Here is an 11,348-nt window from a genome sequence, read left to right on the forward strand (position 1 = left end):
CTCTATGAAGTTTTCTTATATTATATATTATTAATATATATTTTAACATCAACCCCTCGTTCATGGAAACACAAACCAAACTGTGGGTTGAAATCTGAGCTTTCTCTCTCTCTGCTGAAAATCTTTTTTATTCCATCACTTTATCTTTGAATAATTTCATTTTGGTAGTTTAAGAAATATACAAGACTTGTATCTTTGTCTTGTGTCGTGTAAATGTATGATTCAGTAACTATATATGTATTTTTTAACACCATCCCCCCCCGTCCTTCAGAGGGGAGGAGATCATGTGACCTTTGTAACGGACGTTTCTGTCCCTGACCTTCAGCAGAAATTGTCAGACCAAGACCAGATCAACCACCATGATTCTTCTCATGGATATTAAGCTCATACTTATACACTACTCATATCTTGGCTCCTGCACAAACAGTTATCGGTGAAATCTACAGTATTGGAGCAGACTTGTCTCCTGTGTCTCTGTGGGACAGATGTTGTGTTGTTGGTTCTCCGTCCTTGCACGCCGAGACAAGGAGGGAAAAGGTCGCACACGAGTCCCAGGTGAGAGCGTCGGTGGCAGGCTGCGTTTGTGCAATAGACTGATGATGCGGGAGGGAAAGAGTCTGACGGAGGAGAGAGAAGTGTGGGAACACATGGAGGAGGAGGAAGGTGGAGATGTGTGGGTGGTGGCGGGCGCTGGGGGTGACCTCTCCTGTCCCTGTAAAGCTGCACTTTACTTTGTAATCCCCCACAGAGCCGCTGAGGGGACGTTCACACTGCACCTCCCTGCAGGAGTGAAGGCCACAGTGGAAATATTCCGTGCTCAGTGGGTTAACTGAGCGATCGCTGCTCATGTATCTGAAATCAGAAACGATCAGAATCCTCATCAGCCGCAAAAAGAGAAGTGCACTGTGCTTGCTTTGCACTTATGGCAAAGGATACTGGGTAATTGTGTTTCGATCAGCTCCGTGTGTGTGTGTTATTATTCTTGTTTTGTAGCACGTTAATACTAAAGTGCAGGCTAATGAAAACCCCCTCAAGCTTGCTCATAGCTAATGATGGGTACTGCACGGGGGGCCTGTATTTATTCAGCCACTTTATTAATGTAAGGGATTATCGTTCTTAGAAACCTTCCAGCTTTAGGTTTCAAATTTGCTTTGTGGCGAAAATAATCTTCAGAAATCTTTCGAGGTCTTCTGGATTTTAGTTTGAGCAGGTAAACAGCCCATTTACAGAAAAGCATCTTCCGGGACCTCAAACACGTACAGAAGTATTTTAGTATATTGCTTGTTTACAGTCTGACTACTTGAGTAGAGTCTTGACCTGGACGTCCGCCGTCAAGCCCCAAAATATTGGCCCTTTCCCCCCCGGAGGCTTATTCACCGTAATGCCGACGGGCTGCAAGTTTTTGGGAAAAATAACATTTCTAGAGTCAACTGCAGCGAAAAGCTGTGGAAACCAGCAACATCAAGGTGTTGCAGCGAGATATCAGAAGACTCAGCGAGGTCGATATGCGGTAGTGAGGAGAAATAAGAGAAATCTCTCGCAGCAGATCAGATCGGTCTCGAGCGGCATAACCCCGAGAATCGGCTGAAAGAAAGAAAGAATGTCAGAGCTGGCAACTTGACATCAAAGTGGAAATCTACCCCTCAGATGTTTTTCTCCTTTTACCTCAAAGGCCACAAGATGTTCCTCCTGTTGGAATGAAAAGGAAAGTTGGCTGAAGCTCGCTCAACTATTGGAAAAAGCCGCAGAACGCACACGGTGAATCTGAACCTGATCACTCTCCATGAGATTGGATATTGATTCGTCTTCCAAATTGACTACGACGAGATCTCTCTGCAGATGATTAGGTATTTATGCTTCATGCTATTACTTCCTTTTCCCCTGTGCGGTGCCGAACCGTCAAGCATCTGAAATCAGCTTATGGTGTGGAAATCTACATTAAATACATTCAATACAAGGACTCTTTATTTTTATAGTATTCTTGTATTTGTTCATGTGCCACAAGCTTTTAAGAACCAGCCGACAGAGTGATGGAGGAGTTCAGCACAGCGCTGCCACCCGGGAGCTTTCTGATGTTTAAATCTCATTTCTCCAGCCGCAGGAAGATTTACTCTGGACAAAGTAACGTAGAAAGATGGTGGGGTCACTCCGAATGTGGAGGATCCATGAAGCTGCTGAAGAAGTCCCGCGGCAGGACGTCACGACACAGCACCTCTGTACACTGGTGAATCATGGATGTGGAGTAAGAATGAAACGGATGTTTCCGCAGGAGGAAACACCTCAATACCCGTAAGTTCACTTACTGCAGGTGAGTGATTGTCTGACTGACTGACTGAATAATATTTGCTTTCTTGCATTATTTGATTTACTATATGCAAAAGAAGCCACCCGACGCTGAATATACCTGCCCTTCAGCTGCTTGCATATTATGAGTCATGAAACATTCTGGCAGGTAATTCTAAGAGACCTAAGGTCCATACATTTTTCATAAGATTCATTTTTCCTGCAGCGGCCTGGTGTCTAAACAAAACAAATTACTCTCCTCTGAACTTTTTTTTTTTATGCCGTTTTCCAAATAGAAGCACGAGGCTCGTTTCTGGTTCCTTGTTCCCACTGAATAAAAAAGGTTCAAGGTTTTAGATCAGCAAACTATAAAAGAGTTAAATGTTCTCCTCCTTATTTTACGACGCTGAGTTTTGATATTTCATTTTGCACATCCACGTCTTTTACTCAGTTTAAACTTCCTGATGTGTATTTTCACCTGGTGGGGTCGGATAATGTCTCACACTTGTTGTTGTTGTGATCATAAGTTACCCAACTGAAGCCATCTTGATGCTTTTACTTTGCCCATTTGCCAAAAACAAATGGACAATATAATATCTCATTAACACATAATTTTCTTTGGGATGATAAAGAGCAGTAGCCTCCCGCTGAACAGATTATATTCTATATGCTACACGCAGCGTGGCTATGCTAATGATCCCTGCTAACTAGCTGCTGGTGGTCATGCAGGCCGAGCGTGCTGCACCCCGAGCTGCAACAGTGAGTGCGTCTAATCAATCATTTAATTGCGCCCGCGGGTAAACAGACATTCATACCAGAAAAAAATAAACCTGGCTTTTATTTGCTCGTTATCTAAGAGATGATTTCGGTTATTCTGGGATTTTGCTGCGTAGTCGACACAGAACCAAAGATAAACGGGTCATTGTTCGAAATCTCAACCAACTAATTGTTTAATAGATAATTACATAACGAGATCATTAATGAGGGGGTTGAACCTCAGAGACACACAAAGGTTTGTTCTATCTGTTATTGTCCGAAACAGAAAGTGGCAACAGATTCGCTGACGCTGGTTTCACAGCGAGTGTCAGTTTGAGGCTATTTTTCAATTTGGAGAAACAGACTTATATTTTTAATGTAAATCCGAAGTATAAAATTGTGTCTGCTCACTCCACCGCTGCATAGAGGCCGAATTAAGATGGAACTGATTCTGATGCAGGTGATTTTTTGCCGCTCGGATGAAGAGACGGTTTGGTTTGTAAATAAACTCCAACTTTCTCCTCTGGCTTATTTTAATTTACTGCTACTGACACCTGACAACATGGAGACGGAGCTTTGGTTTCTCTTCAATTATACAAGACAATCTCTCCGCCGCTCGCTCGGTGCCTCGTGTCTCCGCACAGTCACACCAACGTTGATGAATATCCTCAAGCTGTTTTTGCAATTTTGTTTGCTTATTTATTTATTAACCGAGCAGCAGATGCACAGGTAGGATGCGTGGGTTTGAATGGCAAATGATGAACGTTAAACAATCCCAACCTCCAGGCGATAACTAGCTGGTTTACAGAGTGTGTGATAATGGACATTTATCCAGGTGACTTCCTCTGCAGGGGATTAACTTTCCCAATACGTTAAAAGGAGATACATCTTTCTTGTCACCTTTTATTTGACTTTTGCGTTTATCTTTTTTTGTCATATTACTGCTTTAATGTGACATAGTTCTATATTTATTCATTTAATTTCAACACCATCTCATTTCCACCTAAACGTGGTTGTCTGGGTTCCTCGTCACACATTGCATCTCTTACATTTCCTTTTCTTGCTTTGCTGTCATGACAATTTTAAAACACTTATTATTGATATTATTATTCTTTCCATTGCTTAAGATTTGATGGAAATTGCGTGGTTTCTTGTACCTGTTAATAAAAAATGAGATTTAAGTGCGAAGAAAAAAACCCCACCAACTCCCACGTGGATTTTAGTCATGGAATTAATAATACACCAGGAAGGAAGTGCACATACATACATCGACATACAACTGCGTGTTATTCCTGCAACCATATTCACTCAGAGCGTAAAACGTGGAAGATGCTCCCGTGTCTCTTGTGGCGTCAGTCATAATTTAAGGGGGCAAGGTCACAGAGAAGGAAGGTAAAGAGGAGGTGAGGTGGAAAACAGGCCCTGGTATGGACTCACTTTCACATCTGACCTCTGACCCCCACCACCTCCGAAGATATCTGGTTTAGAATCGCCCGTTTGGTACCAAACAGGAAAACTCCAGCCTCGGATCACACATGAAGCCTTGAAAAAGAACCGTATCAGATCCCAGTGATGAATAAAAAGAAACCAGGCGCCGCTCATTATTCACCTCGGAGCAGTGTCTTATGCGGAGGGAAGCCAGCGCACAGCGTGGATTGTGGAGGGATCCCAGGGAATATGAGCCAAGCAGAATGTGGATTTGAAGCAAGGAGCAGGGATACGGATCTGTGAGTTTCCAGCTCCATCCAATACCCCCGATGAATAAATATGGACCCTGGTGTTCTTACATTCTATACTTGCTTTTCTGCGTGAAGGGGTTTACTGTGTACGAACCATGACAGGGACAAGAACATGTTATTACTGCAGAGAAGTTTAAGACATTTCCTGGAGCGGCCACACATGATATAGAGCATATAGTCATGATATATATATATATATTTTTTTATATTTGTGCACGTTGGACTTTCCTCACAGAATATTTCGAGTAAAGGCTTTCATACATTTAAAAGGAACAAATGAACAATTAAGTGAATAAAACATCCAAAAGCATGAAAGAAATAAAAAAATAACTGGGATATCTGCAATTTTAAAAAAAATAAGGGACACTTTCACGGATCTGAGAGTTAATTACCGAGACAATAAGTGAATTTACTGAATCACTTGCCGGTGGTTTTGATATTGTGGCTGAGCCAATTTTCTGAATTTTTCAGGCTCACCACGTTTAACTAATCTGTCGTCGAGATATTTCTCTGTTGAGCAAAATGTTGCACCTGCAGCCTGATGGACCAGTGAGCTGACATTTCTGTCCCCTGAGCCATAAGACAGTTCTATATTATTTAATACGTTTCCCAAAGCTTGCTATGAATCCTGGTCAGGTAACATCTCATGTGGGATTTTGACCCTGAGGATGATGTGATATGATTTGTGGAGCGACAGTTTTTCCAACATTGCGTCAGGACACAGTCTGTGGTGAGATCTGTGACCCGGATTTCCACTAAGCAGTGGGATGGTGCGTTTCATGCCAGTTCCTTTAAAGGGAACATCAACTGAGGAGATGGGGTGGTAACTCCCCTTTGGGACGCCCAGGAGGTTGATTGGTTGACATCTCCAAAAGGCACAGACACTTCAAACCTCAGCACAGATGTGTTTTATCTCATAGACGGCAAACAGTCGCTGGCACCAAGAACAAAAAGCTGCAGGAAAAACTGAAACACCAGGAACACAAATATTAAACTGCAAAGAAACATTGAAAAGCATTTCTTGACAAATGTATGAAACAAGTCACAACTTGGTTTATTGAGACAAAATTAAATGAGCACATGCTAATTGGCATATTTATGATTTCTTTGCATTTAGTCAAAACTAAAACGGCTTCAACCAAGATTTTAAAACATTTACGTCTTCTGACACTGAGAGAGATGCATCTGTATCTTAACTCTTTCCACTTTATTTTATCGTCGACTTGTTGGACGTTCTTAAACTTTGATCGGGAACTTTTGGTTTCGGAGAATCTACGTTTGAACCCTTTGTGCACCTGTTGGTTTTTGGTGCGTCCCGACTGTAAAAAGTAAAGCTAACTCAAGGGCGACTCAAACAACCTGCCCTACTTTCATTAATAAGCATTTGTCACAAAGCGACCCGGTGCCACGCTCTGCACCGACGCTGGAGACTCACCACTTGCTGGTTTAGGTGACGTGAACCTGAAGACAAAATTGAAATGTCTGCCGAGGTGTTGGAAAGAAATAATCAGGAGCAAGGGGACTGAAGCGCAGGTTTGATTTCAGGTCATCGATTGCTGGGAGGTGCAGATGGATGTCTGCTCGGGCAGCGGCTGCAACCAAGGTGAATAGCCAGTGGACCGGTCAACTATTATTTTCCGGGGGCCACGGTACCACCTGTTCGCTGATATCCTCCATGTTGGATATTCCCCAGCCGCAGCCGCCACCTGCCCGCTAAGAGAAGCTGCTATGCATAATAAATGAGGTGGCCCGCAGCCACACAGGCTGAGCATCCAAACTGAAACCTGCAGACCTGAGGAGGATTCTTCAGGAGAGCGGAAGCTGGAAGTGAAAACTAGACGTCAAAGAGATGAGTCCTGAAGCTTTGGCCCCTGTAGATAGAGAACAAGTGAAGCTACAGAAAAAAACATGTCCTCTCACAAAGACTGTAAAAAAAAAAAACATACTTGAGTTTGTTTTTTCCTGTAGAACGTTTAAAACCATATCGTTTTTTTCTCCATTTGCGTGTGACATCTATACCAGACGCCCACGGTTGATGTTTAAGATGACACATTTTATTTCTGCTGCGGAACCGACGCCGCAGGAAAAGTCTCAATCTCAGATAAGAAAGAAAAAACCGACTGGATCAAGGAATCTAAGGTGCAGGCCGCTAAAGCTTTCTTACATCTCGACGTTTCATACAAGTGCATGTGTGGAAAAGAACGTGAATAAGAAACGCCACAACAGGGACGTGACAGTGACGAAACAATCGCAACTACACAATCCAGGTGATTGTGAGTAAATCTGTTGTAGCTCACTTCCACTATTGCAGCTGTTTTTTTGGCTTTTGCTGTATTCGTGGTTGTGTTGATACCGTTAGCGGTTGTGTTGTGGCTTTTGCATTCTCTGTCAGCACACTCGATGCCGTCCAGGTTCAACAGTGCGACATGAATAATCCATCGTTTTTGTTTCTGCAGTTTATCATCTCATGGTTGTTGCATGTTACCGAGCTGTCAAACGCTGGATGACGTTCTTGTTGCATAATAAATTGCGTGTGGAAGGGACGCGGACGTCTGCAGATCCGTCTCTGGCAGCGGAGACTCAGCTTGTGGCCTGTTCCGCTGTGATAAAGGAGATACCGACGCACAAAGACTCTCAGTTCTGGCTCCAGCGCAAAGATTAGCGCTCGGCGAAGATGGTCTTTACAAACACCGGCCAAAAATCCTGAGTGAACGCATCTCAACATCTGACAGCGCTTCCTGCGCCCGGGCTGGAGGAATGCTGAAAATTTCAGGTGTCGCTAAATTTTTTATTTATTTGCATCATGCCATCGAGCACAGTCACGGAAAAAAATTCCTCGGAAAAAAACCTGCGATGCCTGAACAGTTCCACTTCTGATAAAAATCCTCTTTGAGCTCCAGGTGCTATTTTTGAGGGGTGATTTAAAATGTTAATGGTTTTGGTTTTTGATGGCAGAATGAAATGACGCAGACCAAAAGGAACTGGAGGTTCTTTGTTCTCCACCTTGACAGCTTTATGTTTATTTGATGAGGCTGAACTGAAATAGAAGGAAACAGAGTCTGTGAAGCTGGACTGAGGTGAGTCGATCTCCGTGACCACATGATACAGACCGGAGGAGACGAGGCTTCAGGTAAACGCAGTAATTGCATTTTTATTATTGTTCAACCTTCACGTCCACGAGGATCAGACACAGGATGAAAACCGGATCATGCAGATGAAAAAATCCTCAATAAACACATTTAAAATTCAATAAATACATTTTTGAACGGCCTATTTTTGCTGCTATTGTCCAGCAATTAAATTTTTCCTGCGGCTACGTTGTCTCCAGATAAAATACACTTTACCCACCAGTTATAGGCTATTTACATAATATTATATATTTATGAAGCCATTATATTTTCGTTTTTGTACATATTTCCTTCCTTTCCTTTAATTTTAATCGATTTTATCAAAAAGGGGCAACACAACTTTGGATTTTCTGCCTCTAGAATTTATCAGGTGCATGTTTATGGATGAGTCCACTGATATTTGGTTGTATAGTTTAAGTATTTTCACTGCAGGTTGTATATTTGAATGTTATGTAATAGAACCTGGTCTCACAGTTGAGAGACACACTTTCTGATTTTTCTCCATAAAATCTTTTTCTCAAGCAATTTCTTCTTTGTGTGTTCAATGAACTGAGACTCATTTAAATCCACTGGTGAGGATTTGAAAAACAACCAAAAAAAAAAAAAAAAAAAGAGCAAGGACTTAAATTAGTGCAACCGTCCATCAACCACATGGCCCGGATTCAAACACCCATGACAGCAAAGCGTCCGACCGCCCTTGAACAAGATGCTAAATCCCTTTGAGGAGCAATCAATGAATTTGGTTTTTGTACGGTCTCATTTTTCTGAGGAAGAACACGGAAACAAAAACACCTTTGAAAAATTAATTTCCCCCCCTGGGCATCATCGACAGCAACAGAGACATGAAGTTGCACTTTTTTTTTTTTCCCCCCCAAATTCACAAAATTAGAGAATAAGCGTTTATTGCATTGAAGTTGCATTTCGGCACCCTGCAGTGTGTTTCCTGGTATCAATCGTTCGTCCTCTTATAGCAGGTGTCAGCACATCTTCTCAAATGGTAGCTTTGTCTTGTGTCGGGGAAAATTGTTCCTGCGTCGTATCGAGGGGGGGGGGGGGGGGGGGGGGGGGGGGGGGGGGGGGAACCTGACTATTTCATTGTCATCCTGTCATTCACCCGCAACAAACATGTTTGCGCTGAAAGGATGACCCGCTGTCATCTCTGTCACTCACCGGGGAACCACAGAGCTGCCATTGTTCGTTTGAAAAAGGGAAAAGGACGGAGGACGAGCAGAGTGCCCAGGCTGCCAATACTTTGTATGTTCTCCACAAAAAAAACCCAACTACACAACCCTCATGTCTCGTATACGTTGGCTCGGAGCCGGTATCTCGACTACACAGGCCGATTGGAAGTCAGACATTCACAGATGGTGGCTCGTGTTTAAAGCCTCTGTGCAGTCCAACGATCCAAGTGGAGAAACGTGGAGGTTTTTCTCCCCTGCAGATGTTTGTCCAAGCTGGTTTAAGGTTGTGTTGCATTTGAAATATAAACCAAACAAATGTGTTATTGCGAATCAGACAAATTGTTTTTACGTTGTCAGACAAAGGCATTAAAAAACGTGAACCAGAATCTTTATTTTTCTTTATTTTCCCCTGCACCGCTGTTCAACCCCTGAAGCGAATGTTTCTTTCAGGAGCTTTTCCAAAAAAAAAAAAACCAAACGAGATTTTTATACCTACCGACATAAAAAGAAGGAAAACTAGAGAAGCTGCAGCGAAACAAAGGAAAGGAAATGAAAGACACACATTCACAGTTAGTGGGTCACATTACAAACTGTCTGTTATCCTCATCCAACTCGGAAGAACATGGATTCCTTTGATTCTCCCAGAAATTCTGTTTCCAAAAGCAGTTATTATACTGGAATATAATTTAACCCATAAAAGAAACTCCTCCATTAACCAGGCGGTCGTGGTTCGATCCCCGCCTCCTCCAGTCTGCTGAAGATATTGAATCCAAAATCTCTCAGCGACAACGTGTGTGAAAAACACAACATAGCAACGCTGAACGTGGCTTGTTTTGTAAAACGCTTCAAGTTGTTGACTAAAAAAAGTGATTCACCATAAATATATTATACTAACAGTGACTACTCTGATTTCACAAGACAAACTACACTTCTTTAGGACGTGATCGACTTTAAAGACGATGAATCTCGTGAATCTGCAAAAGAAAGTTATTTCAGCCTGAAAGGCTCAATGACTCTTCGTCTTGTTTTTAGGGGCCGCGCAGAGAAAAGAGTGAAAGTGCAACATAAACACAAAGGCAGCCTCCACAATGAGCTCTTAGCTGTTATATAGAACCGGTTATAGCAGCAAAGTGGTCTTGTAAATTTAGTTTCGGGGCCAAAATAAAAATGCATCTAATTGCTCAATAACTCAGCGATGAAATCCAGCTGATGTCTGCAGACGAGGAGGTGAAGAACAAAGGCCAAGACAGAAAAGAATGAAAACTAAATCTGACGTAAATAAATCAGGAGTTCACCATAAACAGCTCAGCAAGAGAAAAACAAAAACCACAGCAACATTAATATGTTAGTTTGTTTAAAGAAGAAATTAGAGAAGTGAAAAACTAAATGACAGACGTGATTGTCTTTTCCGTGGAGGAAGTTTAAACCTTCTGACATTTTGATAATATATTTATTGTTGTGTTCACATTTCCAACCCCGGTGTCCTTTATCAATAATTACCCGCTGATTATATAATAATTCAGTAAATAGCTTTCTGTGTGGGATGTTGTTTATTGCTTAAAATGTGTTTAAAATAATTTCATTATGCAAATCAAAAAGTGTTTTGAGGTCATTTCAGTAGAAAAGCATGTGCAGTGTAAACACTTCATTATTATTTTCTGGCCTGTGTACAAAACACAAACCCAGTGGAGAAGCCGACAGTCAGAATGCTACGGCTCAGTATTCAGTATTATATGAAGCTGGGCTCTACCCCCTGCAGGGACGAGTGATTTACATGGCGAGCCGTGCATTCAGAGCATGTCTCCCTCCACGTAGACAGATTTATGATGGTGCGAATGTGCGTAGAGGTCAAAGAAGAAGATTTGCACTCAACACCGCACTGAATTCACAAAGTGGAGATACAGAGATGCAGCCGTAAACATCTCGACGAACGTAAACACATTAGAGAGAAGTGTGATTACGACCCCCGGCCGCTCTGTGTGAAGCCAGTGGTGCTGGGACACATCATGCATCTGCTTTCCTGCTAATTGAGGAAACACAGATTGTAATTACTGAGCATGTAGGAGATAAATAAGAAGGGGCCTTCTTAAGGAAATGTAAAGTCTCGTCACTCCAAACAAGACGGGAGCTGTGCTGACAGGAGATTCTTTATTTTCATGGTTACTCGAGTGTCTGCATTCGTACCGGATCATAATTTATACAAGAAATAATTCAAATCCAGGGTAGTCACCTTTATAATTTAACACAGTTTCCATCTTTGT

Source organism: Paralichthys olivaceus, chromosome 17 (genome assembly GCF_024713975.1).
Source record: "Paralichthys olivaceus isolate ysfri-2021 chromosome 17, ASM2471397v2, whole genome shotgun sequence".
Taxonomy (NCBI): domain Eukaryota; kingdom Metazoa; phylum Chordata; class Actinopteri; order Pleuronectiformes; family Paralichthyidae; genus Paralichthys; species Paralichthys olivaceus.